The sequence below is a fragment of the Benincasa hispida genome, chromosome 6, assembly GCF_009727055.1.
Source record: "Benincasa hispida cultivar B227 chromosome 6, ASM972705v1, whole genome shotgun sequence".
NCBI lineage: Eukaryota > Viridiplantae > Streptophyta > Magnoliopsida > Cucurbitales > Cucurbitaceae > Benincasa > Benincasa hispida.
Genome location: NC_052354.1, coordinates 10,327,725 through 10,342,161, shown reverse-complemented (window position 1 = coordinate 10,342,161; position 14,437 = coordinate 10,327,725). Strand labels below are relative to the sequence as shown.

Sequence of the window (14,437 nt, the reverse complement as noted above, 5' to 3'; positions counted from 1 at the left end):
AGCCCAGCCAGAACCTGCATTAGACAAAAGGTCCCTTATAGATAGATTTATTACAAATTTAATCTTTTATTCAAATTAGTTTAATCCTATTAAATCGATTCAAAAAATCAAACTTAGGTATCTAATCTCATTAGAATCATGTACTTAGGTCTATCTCAATCAAATTTTAAAACCCTTTTAAAATATGATTTTACCTAAGTTTGCATGCAATTCTTTCTTATTGATTTTAGTTCTAATTTCCATTATAACTCTTATAAAAGGAAACAATTAAAACCATCCACAATGCGAACCAACACATTCTCAAGGCATTTATAACTCTTATAAAAAAACCGAAGTGTCATGCTCTATGCATTGTTCATTCATTACTACTTTTATATAACTCTTATATAAAAAAGTAATGAATCAAGCATACATGCTCTCATACACCCTTATACTATAACACTTATAATATAAAGATGATGCATGAATATGCTTAATGCATGCATATATATAACTCTTATATTATATGATGCATGGGCATGCTTTAATGTAATTTAATCATGCAATCTACTATATTATAACACTTATAATATATGATGCATGAATAAATGCATAATCTAAGGTGGGTTTTAAATCTATATGTCATACATTATGGCATATAATCAAACATACATCTCATATACATTAGATAAAAGTTGATGAACTGGGATAATTAGCCTCAAATCTTAAAGAACAAAGCTAACTATTACAAAGAGCATTGAGTCCACCAATTCAAATAGGCGAACTGGGTCTTGAACCGTCTGGACAAAGCCGCATCTCATTGGTCGTGTAACAGCTCCTTGTGATCATCTAGCAATGTTGTATGAGCATAAATGATCGTTTAGCAATGATCGAGTGCCTATGACTATGCGATGAGGCATGAAGGTCACACGATCGTGCAACGCACATCATATAATGCATGCCTAAATGATCAAGTAGACGACAACTATGTGGTGAAGCATGATCATCTAAGCGATCATGGAGCAAGCATCAAATATCATATACCAGGTGATCGAGTAGCCAGTGACTATGCGATGAAGCATGCTGGACTACACGATCATTTAGTTCGTGTGCCTACCATGCGACGAGTATTAAGAACTCTATACGATCATTTACCTTAAGCATCTACGTGATCGAGCAGCCAACGCAACACAATAAAGTAAACTCTTTACTCAATCATTTAGCATTAGCTATGCGATCGTTTAGTAAATGCTAATCGATCGGGTATAACTTTTCTACACGATCGTTTAGCCTGGGCTACACGATGCGACCAACCTTTGGTCTTCTTCTTTGATGAGAACATCATCTCCATGCTTCTTTGAAACTTCATCACGAACGACTCAAAACACTTCAAACACTTTGAATACAGACTTGATTGCTTGTTAATTATGTCCAAAAACACAAAGGCTCTTACAAATTAACACTTTGTAAACTTAAAGAAAGATTTAAACAGAGGCAATCATCCCATAAACATCCATTACCACATCCACAAACACATTTAACTCTTAAACGCATTGTTGAACACTTAAAACCCACCATGACTGTAAAGGAAGTTCAATACAGCAATGGAATTTGGAATATCAGAACAACCTGGCTCTAATACCAATTGAAAGAAATCTAAACAGAGATCCAATAAGCGAAAGCGGATCGTTCCAAATCCCATTGAGAAAGAACACAACAATTACAGTCCATACAGAAACTATTATGCATAATCAGAAAATTGCAACATGCTTCTTTAAAAGACTGAACAAGGGATAGAGTATGCAAACCTTTGAAGAACTCGTTCAACAGCACGAACTCGAACACAATGATCAGAACGCGATCTCAACAAACGACTGGATGCACCTCGATCACAATCAAGTTCAACTTGATCCTCGAATAGAATTAGAACACCACCACAATGGTTACCTTGGTATTCTCGATGTGAGGATCTAGGAGTTATGGGCTTTGTATGACTTTGGATTGAGGAAAGTAGGAGGTAGATGATCGAGTAAGTGGGAGATGAATGTTGTCTATCGTATAGACGAAATACTCAATCGTTTAGAAAGATGAAGTCTATCGTATAGATTTGCTACTCGATCATGTAGCAATGAGTAAGCGAGTAACTATCATATAGTAAACTCTAACTCGATCGTGTATGCTCTCTATGCTATCATTTAGTAAAACCCTTTTACACGATAGCCTTTTATGAGATAATCCGAGTGAATCATCAACTCTTGAATTTGGAAAACAATTTTTCTTTTATCTCACAGTTACCATAAAACTTCCAATAACCTCCCACTCAATTTAGTTATTAGAGAAAAAGTATAATTAATTATCATATAATTAATATGTTATAAATAAATATAATAATTAACTTATCATATTATATTTATAACTTATAGTTTTAATATTTCATCATATGAAACATATAAACCATAGTTTCTTTTTCTATTTTATGGTATTTAATATAAATTATATTTATATTAATTCCTCCAATTAATGTATCTAATACATCATATCAATTATATCACATATAATTGAATTTCCTCTTGTTAATTTGAACACTTCAAATTAACCTAAAATCTGATTCTCAACTTGAACCCATTGATCTACTGGTGCGTTATTTTATGATGTGAAAATGTGGATAAAATGCGATGGTGAAATTGTGTTGAGAACTCAAGTTTCCTCAGCGGAATCCAAGTGTAAACTCCACTGAGTTTCCTGGTAAGTCCAGGGTCGAATTCAGGGTCTTGTGAAAACAGGTTGCGGTGGTAATTTTTAGGAAAACTTTGCGGTAACCAAATAAATCAATAGTTGTTGAGGTTTTTGTTTGCGGTAATGAAAAATAAATAAATGCGGCGGAGTTTGAAAAGAGTTGAATAAACGGAAAATGCGATGAGTATGCGGTGAACGGGTTGAGAAAAGTTTCGGCTAACACTTCCTAGGATGCGTTCATGCTATGCGATCATGCAACATGCATACAACAGTAAACCACCTCTCGGTGCGAATGCCACGACTTCTAAGGCTAGAACGCATACAATATATGCAATAAGTCTATAGGACCTACATATAAGCCTCTATTCTTATTTATGCGATGACAAAATGACACACACACAAATAAGGCGACCACATAATATCATTCCCATCTCTAGGATGCATGCGATGCAGGTTGACAAAGAGAGCTTATCTCTAAGTCCCTATCTTTTATTTATGCAGTTCTAATCTTGCTCTCTCGAGTCTAGATTCTAACCTAGCTCTCTCGAGTCATTAGGTTCTTTCTTTAGACTCTCTCTCGAGTAGCTCTAAAGGGGTGTTGGGCACAACATAAAACAAGACAATCGCAAGCAATGAACTTCCTAGGTCATGTTAGCTTAGTTCTTCTCAACACATTCGACTAGTTTAGCTACTCATGCGTGCTAAGAGAGTGAACAGATGTAGAATAAGAACTTCCATTGTATAAATATAAAGATGAAGTACAAAATAACAATGCAAGGATAGAATAAAGAGCCTGGTAGCAATCTCTTGCTGCCCAGGCTTTTACACTGTTTTTCTACTCGTGTTCAAAAGATAATCTCGCTCTCGTGAGAGTCAGCCCCTCTCTTCTTCTATGCCTCAAGGTTCTCTCTCGAGTTTCCCTGAATGATTTTCGACGTCTCTACTCTTCTCTTGCTCTGCCTTAAAATAAAAAGGAAAAACTATGGACAAAGACCTGCTAAGCTAACTGATGAATGCTCTAACTGGTGAACCCCTTTTCTGAAGGATGCCTTTGGTATTTATAGTGCTTCGGGGTGAAGGCAGCTTTTCTCTTATGAATTCTCAGATGGGATGGCTTTAATTCCTTGACTGATGCGCTGAATATTTGTCACCGAAAAGCTGAATGTACTTGTTATCGTTAGCGGTTGTTAGCTTAATTCAGATTCGACCGTCATCAGCTTTTTGTCCCATCGCGATTAATTATGCCTTTCACCCAGATGCACCCACCAAGTTGCGCCCACCAAGTAGCAACAATCCTTCTTGAGCAAATGTTTACCAACACAATCACCGCAAAGTCTTGCGGTAATGCTGTGCACGACCAATGATTTCCTATGATCGCAATTTCCACCTTGCGTCAATGCATATTCTGCATAAAAACACAAAAATAAACTATTTCTATGCGATGAACGCATGCGACCACAATATTATGTATTTGATGCTTTTTGGACGCAATCTATCATATTTTATCAATGCAAGCCAGCATTGTTTAAGAACTCAACACTATGATAACGTGCATTTCTGTCTGTTATCAGCTACCAAGGGGACCTCATAGACCTGTAGCGAAGCTCCAACTGTACGTGAATAACTGATTAAACTCTTTAATCACGAGATCCACCATTTGTTAACTGTTGATCACTTCACTAAAGATCGACAGCTGCACTCTTCGCACTATAGATATATTTATGTGTCCATATGACCAATCAACAATGCAATGACCCTTCACAAATCGCTCATAAGTACAACTGGGCCAATTCACCATTTTATCCCATGTAATTACATCTAACTCCTTAAGTACCACTGATTCCTCTAATGAATAATAGTCATAGTCCTACTATGACTAAGTCCTCTCGGGCCAGGAGAGGGTGTGGCCACTATGTTCAAGACCCGAAATCAGCCCTTAAAGGAGCAATTTATCTACTTACCCTTGCTTCGAGGTAGAATTGAATTCCATCTTGTGTAGCTAAGTTCCCAACTTCCCAATCAGACGAATCCCCAAAATGGTAGGCTTGTTGAGTTTGTAATCTGGCCACTCTCACCCATAAAAATAAAAGGTCTGCCTTCATAAGTAGGAGTTCCCAACTCACTCAGGATTAAGGTCATGTCACCTATGGTCATTCTAGTGAAATGTATGTCTCAATTACCAATGGTGTTATATAAAGAGACTAATCATCTCATGGTCTGGTCTTATACAAACTCTTTGTATAGGATACCTCCACTTGCATGTCTCCATATGAATGGTCAGGATCAGATCATTTGTAGCACTTTACAATATTTGTAAAGTGGGTCGTATCCGTAGTGTCATCAGGATAAGGTATCCCTCCTTTATCCATCTACTACAGACCATTTAGGTTATTACTTAAGGCATGATCCACTTGTATGTCTCCACATACATGCTTAAGTTACATGAAATAACCACGGATCTTAGTTTATTGGATTTGAGTAAATGCTTATAAAATAACATTTATTTTATTAATAACAATATGTTTACAAAATGTTTACAAACTACAAGACCACCGAGAGAATTAGGACACCAATCCCAACACTAGTGCCGTCTATTTTTTTTCTTCAAAACTTAGACTTTTACGATAAAATAGCTATCTATTTAGTAAACTAGAGCCTAACATGTGGCTTACTCCAAACATAAGCGATTATACATGCGTAAACATGATATCTGAGGAAATAAATTATAAGTATTTCAAAATTGAAAATATATAACAGATTGAGCGACAAATGTTTGAGATATAAAATAAATATATCTATATGGATGTAAGTATCTATAGGGTATCATATAAAGGTGATGTGAAATTATTTTAGATCTGAATTACTTAGATCTAAAGTAAAGGTTCGAATCAAAATAGTGCTAGTTAATTAGAGTTACTTCGGAAACAAAAAGACTAAAATAGATTTTTGTTATTCTATCAATTCCAATAAAATTCAACGAGATATAGTATGAAATGGCGATCATAACGTATATTGATAGAATTTATAAGAGGATCTCTAAAAATTAGCAATTTCTGTTGGGCCTTTATCCTTTTTCTAGGTTCATTAGGGTTTTTATTAGTTGGAACTTCCAGTTATCTTGGTAGGGATTTGATATCTTTATTTCTATCACAGCAAATAATTTTTTTTCCACAGGGGATCGTAATGTCTTTCTATGGGATTGTCGGTCTCTTTTTTAGCTCCTATTTGTGGTGCACAATTTTGTGGAAAGTAGGTAGCAATTATGATTGATTCGATAGAAAAGAAGAAATAGTGTCTATTTTTTGTTGGGGGTTTCCTGGAAAAAATTGTCGAATCTTCCTCCATTCCTTATGAAAGATACTAAGTCCATTATAATAGAAGTTAAAGAGGGTATTTATGCACCTCGTGTCCTTTATATGGAATAAGAGGCTAAGGAGCCATTCCCTTGACTCATATTGATAAGAATTTGATCCCATGAGAAATTGAGCACAAGGGTGCCAAATTGGCCTATTTCTTGCATGTACCAATTGAAGTTTTTTGAGAAATGAAGTTCAAAATGAATTTAATTTGTAGCAAGAGGGATAAAACTGAAATGAAAGAATGGTATTTTTTATAAACATAGTAGTAGTATAACTTAAATGGAATTTCTTTAGAATGCTCATTTGACTCAAAGCAAATGTATATAGAATAGCAAGAAAACTGTCTTTGTCCAAATTTTGATGCATATGTAAATCAACCCCACAATAAAAAAAGTGGATTCTTTATTATTTTTTTTCTGTATTATTTTGAAATTCAAGGATTAACTAATGAATCACAAATAAAAAACTAAAAAAGAGGGAATGGATTCATAATAGTATTCATATGACTTATAATAGAACTTATATTTGATATAAATATTAGTAGTGTAGAGTGTTAACAAATGAAGTGAGTTCACTAAAAAATCACTGGCGAAAAAATGGCAAAAAAGAAAGCATTCACTCCCCTTCTATGTCTTTCATCTATAGTATTTTTGCCTTGATAGATCTCTCTTTCATTTAATAAAAGCAAAGATTCTTAGGTTACTAGTTAGTGGAATGCGGGTCAATCTGACTTTTTTTTTTTTTTTAAATGACATTCAAGAAAATATTATTATAAAAAAGTTATAAATTAGAAGAACTCTTTCTCTTGGACAAAATGCTAAAGGAATACCCAAAAAAACATCTACAAAAGTTTTGTATGAGAATCTACAAAGAAATGATCCAATTTATCAAGATGCACGATGACGATCGTATCCATATGATTTTACACTTCTCGAAAAATATAATTTGTTTTGTTATTCTAAGTGGTTGGTTATTCCATTCTTGGTAATGAAGAACTTGTTATTCTTAACTCTTGGGTTCAAGAGTTCCTATATAACTTAAGCAACATAATAAAAGCTTTTTCTATTCTTTGTTAACTGATTTATGTATAGGATTCCATTCGTCCCATGGTTGGGAACTAATGATTGGTTCTGTCTACAAAGATTTTGGATTTTCTCATAATGATTAAATTATATCCGGTCTTGTTTCCACTTTTTCAGTCATTCTTGACACAATTTTTAAATATTGGGTCTTTCATTTTTAAATCGTGTATCTCCGTCATTTGTAGTGATTTATCATTCAATGCATGACTAAAAAATCTAATGTTTTTTACTTTGTACATAAGTAAAACATCCAAAATTGTACTTATTCCTTCTACCCATCTTGAAGGATGCCTCCTATATTCGAGTAACATTATTTCAGTAAATAGCATAATCATGGATAGGGAACTATACTAGGGACCTACATAATTTTATTGTAGAAATTTTTGGGCTTAATGATTGGACCATGCAGACTAGAAATACCTTTTCTTCGATAAAGGAAGAGATTACTCAATCTATTTCTGTATCACTCATGATATATATACTAACTTGGGCATCCATTTCAAACGCATATCCCACGTTTGCACAACAGGTTTATGTAAATCCACGAGAAGCAACCGGTCGTATTGTCTGCGCCAATGCCATTTAGTTAATAAGCCTGTGGATATCGAGGTTCCAGAAGTTGTACTTCCTGATACTATATTTGAATCAATTGTTCAAATTCCTTATGATATGCATCTAAAAGAAGTTTTTGCGAATGGTAAAAAGAGCGGTTTGAATGTGGGGTTGTTCTTATTTGACTCGAAGGGTTTGAATTAGCCCCCCTCCCCCCATTTGTATTTCTCCTGAGATTGAAGAAAAGATGGGCAATTTGTCTTTTTAGAGAGATTGTCCCACTAAAAAAATATTTTTGTGATAGGGCTTATTCCTGGTTAGAAATATAGTGAAATCACCCTTCCTATTCTTTCCCCGGACCTTGCGACTAAGAAAGATGTTCAATCCTTAAACTATCCTATATATGTAGGTAGGAACAAGGGGAGGGGTCAGATTTATCCCTATGGGAGTAAAAGTAATAATAATATTTATAATGCTATAGCAACATGTATAGTAAGCAAAATAATATGAAAAGAAAAATGTGAATATGAAATAATCATAGTGGATGTAACGAATGGCCGTTAAGTGGTTGATATTATCCCTCCTGGATCAGAACTTCTTTTTTCAAAGGGTGAATCTATCAAACTTCATAAACCATTAACGAGTAATCCTAATGTGAGAGGATTTGGTCAAGGAGATGCAAAAATAGTCCTTCAAGATCCATTACGTGTCCAAGGCCTTTTGTTCTCTTTTGCATATGTTATTTTGGCAGAAAGCTTTTTAGTTCTTAAAAAGAAACCGTTTGAGAAAATTCAATTGCCCGAAATGAATTTCTAAATCTACGAATTTATCAACATAAAGTTCATAAAAAAACCAAATTATTGTTCATAATTCTATAATTTAATTATGTGTGATAAAAAAATTATGACAAATTTTTCCCTTTTTTTGTTTATATTATTTTTCTATCGTATTTTGGGAATGACTTATCAGCATTACTAGTCATAGTATGGATATTGTGAGGAAGACTATTTTACCTCTTCTTTATTGATGCAAATAAACTAATTTTTGTTTTACATCTCCGAGCTATATACCCTCATTTAATTCTAGTCATTGAATAAATGAAACTTTGATGAATAACTATATGATTTCATTTCTTTCCGTTATCCCTTTATCCTTGCCCAGTCTATTAATAACAAAATGTATTTTTCCAATGTATAAAATAAAAATCCCAATGCCTTTTGCTACAATAACCTTCTTGACCATGATTTCTTTTTTGTTCTAATCACCCTAGAATACAAAATTGTATTCATACTAGGCATCAAAAAAAAAAAAAAAAAACATAAAGTAAAGATAAAGAAATAGTGGGTTCCTTCATTTCTATGGTTAGTTCTTGAATAGTGAGGTCATCTCTATACACCGGGGCTCCTTCTTTTATTTCATCAATATTATTGTTAACTTGTACAGTTCACCCTCTTTGGCTCTACTCATGAATTAGCTAGTAATCGGTCTTTCACAATGAGATCTATGTATACAGTAACGGTATTTAATTACGAAGATTAGTTGGGTAGCTGACCTACTAGTTTGTTCTTGGAAGAATAAGGCCATAATCCTTTTGTTAAATATGATTTATTTTGCTTAATGGATAAGAATTTATTACCAATGGGAAATTCTTTCTCATCTAAAATTTAAAATTGAGATGATTGAATTTGCACCAATAGAAACCATAAATTTGATACACAATAAAAGGATACGAAAAATCTTTTTTTTTTTTAATTTATTTTTAGGTAGTGAACGGGAGATCTTCCATTCATTCTATCCTATTCACTGGTACTTATCACTTATATGAAAAAAAATTTGTACTATATTGTCCATGGTCTAAACAAGTCGTACATACAACCTAGTACATGTTCCTCGACGCTGAGGGCATCCCCAAAGGGCGGGCGATTTGGTGACATTTCTGATTGATTGTCTTGTATTTCTAATAAGTTGTTTAATAATTGGCATGTTACATAATGAGTTGGTTTAGATCAATCCTAACCAGATGATTATGAATTAATTCTATACTTGATATTAATAATTAATACGATTAATAGTAATAGAAAATATTATATTAACCCTCGATAAAAAGATAAAATCTCAAATTTCGAATTTTTGGACGAAATCCCTGCTATTTTTTATTCAACCGCTACAAGATCAACAAATCCATGAGCTTGGGCTTCTGTTGCTGACATAAATACCTCCCTTTCCATGTCTTTGGATTCAACCTATAAGGGTTTATCTGTTCTTTATACATAAACCCTTGTGATGGTTTTGCGCAGCTTCAGTAGTTCTTCTGCTTCTAGGATAAATTCTTCCATTTGTGCCTCATAAAAAGAACTAGCAGGTTGATGGATCATTACCCTGATGATTTAATAAATGGTTTACTCTATCTTACATCGTGATCATGATGAGTCAAAGTTAATAATAATAAAAAAGATAGGATTAACAATCGTACATGCATCCTTTGTGCAGTGCATCCACAATGGAATTCATTTTTATCTTTAGCGAAGGAATAAAAAATAGAGGATCTAGTAGACCTAGAGCAATAACTGATCCAACAACCACCCTTCCATTTTTTTTTTAGTAATTTTAAAATACTATGATGGTTCCATTGCTTTATTATTTTGTTTGTTATCCAGCAATCCCAAAGTTTCTTTTTTTCCTTAAAAAACTAAATATTTCATAGTCTTTCATAGAGTCTTCCGTCATGAAAATAAAAAAGTTTATGATGTTGAAAGAGGCCTTCAATAAATCAATAAAAATCGGAAATGCCTTTTATCTCATACTACTCTTACGATACATAACCTTATGGTTTAGAAAAAAAAACAAGAAAAAAGTTCCCATATTGGATTCAAAAAGTGTCATGCTATTATTACTTAATATTCATATTTTATATGGTGAAGGCATAGTTTTCTTTTTTGTCTAAAAGAAGAAAACTCATTGGCACTGAGGGTGAGGGAATGCTAGACGTTTGGTAATTTCTCCTTCGACTAGAATGAAAGATCCCATTGAAGTAGCTAATTCCATGCATATTGTTTGTACATCTGGTGGCACAAATTGCATAGTATCATAAATAGCTACTCCGTGTATTACCCATCCACCAGAGATTTTATAAATAAATACAAATCTTTGGTATCATCCTCTATACTGAGATATACCATAAGATAAATAAGTTGAATTGAGATCTCACTATCAATCTTTTGGCCAAAAAAAAGTAATCTTTCTTGATAAAGTCGGTTGATTAGGATAAAATTGTATCCCTTAAGAATAGTACAGGCACCTTTTGATGCATGCGATTAAAAAAAGGTGAAAAAAAGAATCAATGTTTAGGCTTTAGCCTTCTTTAGAGGATTCTTTCTAACTTCTAATGAAAGGGATTTTTCTTGCCTTCCATTTTTCAAAATGGATGAGTTTTGTCCTTTGGCCGCAGTCGTTTATCTATACTATAAATTTTAATAAATAAAAAACCAATTCATTAAATTTTTAATTTATCGAACTTACTTTTCATTGATGTATTGTTTCATCGAGATCAAATTTATTTTGCGATGTCATTTTCTTGTTCCCAAATCGTCTTCTTTAATTCTTTTAGGTTTATGCTTTACTCTGAGTCAAGATGTGCCTGATTTGTATTTGCACATATAGGAGGACAAAGGCCCTAATAACATGTCTTTTTGCTACGACTTCTTTCTTTTTTTCAATTTACTTCATGCTTTTAATATTCAACCAATGTATTCATCATATTACTCGATTGATTAAAAGTTTTCTATCAATGTTATCTATAAATCAAATATGATACAAGTAGTAATCATAGAATACATAGATTCCAGATTGAGTCTTTTTCTAATCGAAGTTTGGATACTTCATTTTATTAGTATAACTAAGAAAACCATAAATTATTCTAATTGATAATAATTTGGATACCCCCAAAAAATAGATCTAATTGCACTTTATGCTCCAAATTTAATGATTAAATCAATATTTTTTGGGTGAAATAGAGGATATCTTAATCGGGGGAGAGAATGGAGAAATACCGTATAACCCAATATATCTGACAAGTTACACTATACATCAACCCACGATGCATTTTCCTCTCTGGGACTTCGAAAAGGTACTTTTCGAACACCAATAGGCATTAAAGCAAAGAAAAAAGAATTAACTAATATATCTGACTTTGATGTGGAAGCGTAACAATGTGTTTATTGTCTTAATAAATAAGATCGACCTTTATCAAATTTTATCTTTTAGCGTATTTTATACATAGATTTAATAAGTTCCTAAAAAGGGAAAGCATAATAAATAAATGAAACTTCTTCCAAATGGGGTTTTGAGTGATGAACAAGTATGTATACATTCACTCGTAAAAAATAAGATCAATTCTCATCTACCATAACATATTGGTACTTATCGAGTATAGAATAGATATGCTTCTTTTATTCCTACGAATAGAATAGATCTTTTCCATTATTACTAAAAGAATAGACCAAATATTAATCCTTTCGCCAAGATAATCCCCTCAAAGGGGGAGGTCCATAGCATAGTTTTCTTTTAATGCAATAATGTTACATAGTGTCTATTTTTCATTGATAAAGGGGTATTTCCATGGGTTTGCCTTTGCATCATGTTCATATCGTTGTATTGAATGATCTCGATTGTTTTCTTTTTGTTCATATGATGCATATAGCTCTAGTTGCTAGTTGGGTCGATTCAATGGCCTTATACGAATTAACAATTTTTTATCTCTCTGATTCTATTCTTGATTTAATGTGGAGACAAGGTATATTCATTATACCCTTCATGACTCATTTATGAATAACCATTTCATGTGGGGGATAGAGTATCATAAGAGGGACTATAACGAATCTTGGTATTTGAAATTACAAAGGTGTGGTTGGAGCACATAGTGTGTTTTTTGGATTATGCTTCTTAACAACTATCTGACATTGGGTGTATTGGGATCTAGAAATATTTTGTGATGAGCTTACAGGAAAACCTTCTTTGGATTTGCTGATTTTTTTTTTTAATTCATTCATTTCTCTTATGGGTTGCTTTGGTTTTTGTGCATTTCATGTAATCGGATTTTATGGTCCAGGAATATAGATATCTGATCCTTATGGATTAGTCGGAAGGGTACAAGCTATAAATCTTGTGTGAGGTGTCGAAGGGTCTGATCCTTTTATTTTGGGCGAAATAGCCTCGCATCACATTGCAGCAGGTACCTTGGGCATATTAGTGGGCCTATTCCATCTTAGTGTTCATCCGCCCCAATGTCTATACAAAGGATTACCATGTCTATACAAAGGATTACGTATGGTAAATATTGAAACCGTCCTTTCGAGTAGTATCGCTACTGTATTTTTTGCAACTTTTGTTGTTGCTGGAGCTATGTGGTATGGTTCATCAACTACCTCGATCGAATTATTTGGGCCCACTCATTATCAATGGGATCAGGGATACTTCCAATAAGAAATATATTGAAGAGTTTATGTCAGGTTAGTCGAAAATCAAAGTTTATCAGAAGCTTGGTCTAAAATTCTTGGAAAATTAGCTTTTTATGATTATATCAAGCATAATCCCGCAGAAGGTGGATTATTCGGAGTGGGTTCCATGGACAACAAGGATGGAATAGTTGTTGGGTGGTTAGGACACCTTGTTTTTAGAGATAAAGAAGGGCATGAACTTTTTGTATGCCGTATGTCAACATTTTTTGAAACCTTCCTGGTTGTTTTGGTAGACGGAGACGGAATTTTTATAGCTTATTCCTTTTCGAAGAGGAGGATCGAACTAAGTGTTGAACGGGTTGGTGTAAATGTTGCATTCTATGGCGGTGAACTCAATGGAGTCAGTTATAGTGATCCTACTACTGTGAAAAAATATACTAGACGTGCTTAATTGGGCGAAATTTTTTAATTAGATCGTGTACTTTGAAATCCTATTTGGTTTTTTGTAGCAGTCCAATGGGTTGGTTTTTTTTTTGGCATGCTTCGTTTGCTTTGCTCTTCTTCTTTAGACACATTTGGCATGGTGTTAGAGCCTTGTTCAGAGATGTCTTTGTTGGGATTGACCCAGATTTGGAAGCTCAAATACAATTTGGGGTATTTCCAAAACTTGGAGATCCAACTACAAAAAGAATCTAATTTGATACAAGATTGATATGTTCCTTTTTTCCTTTATTTTTGATTTGACATAGATGGAGTAGCGGATAAATCTTGATTCCAATTGCTGACTTTTTATTTCTTTGACTCTTTTTTTGGTCTTTTTTTATCCGTAAAAAGATCCAAACTAAATAGATATGGAAGCTATAATTGTAAACCAAAATCAAATCTATGGAAACATTAGTTACATTCCTTTTATTCTTGACTCTAGGAATATTTTTTTTCGCTATCTTTTTTTGCTAACTGCCTAAAGTTCCAACTAAAAACACGAAATGATTTCTCATTATCTTAATTGAAGTAATGAGCCTCACAATATTGTGAGGCTCATTACTTCAACTAGTTCTCGTGTTCCTCGAATGGATCTCTTAGTTGTTGAGAGGGTTGCCCGAAAGCAGTATATAAGGCATACCTAGTAAAACTTACAAGTAAACCAAATGTAGAGATGACAACTAGGGTTGTTGTTTCCATTATCATATAATTTCAAAACCACAATGGATCTATTTTAAGATCATTTATTGACAACAAAATGGTATACAAAGTCAATAGATCTCACTAAATT

At 33.4% G+C, this 14,437-nt stretch overlaps 1 pseudogene; it reads left to right on the top strand.

Moving 5' to 3' along the window:
• The first annotated feature begins 12,325 nt into the window (after positions 1-12,325).
• LOC120079424 lies at positions 12,326-13,860 on the top strand (annotated as a pseudogene).
• The last annotated feature ends 577 nt before the right edge of the window (positions 13,861-14,437 follow it).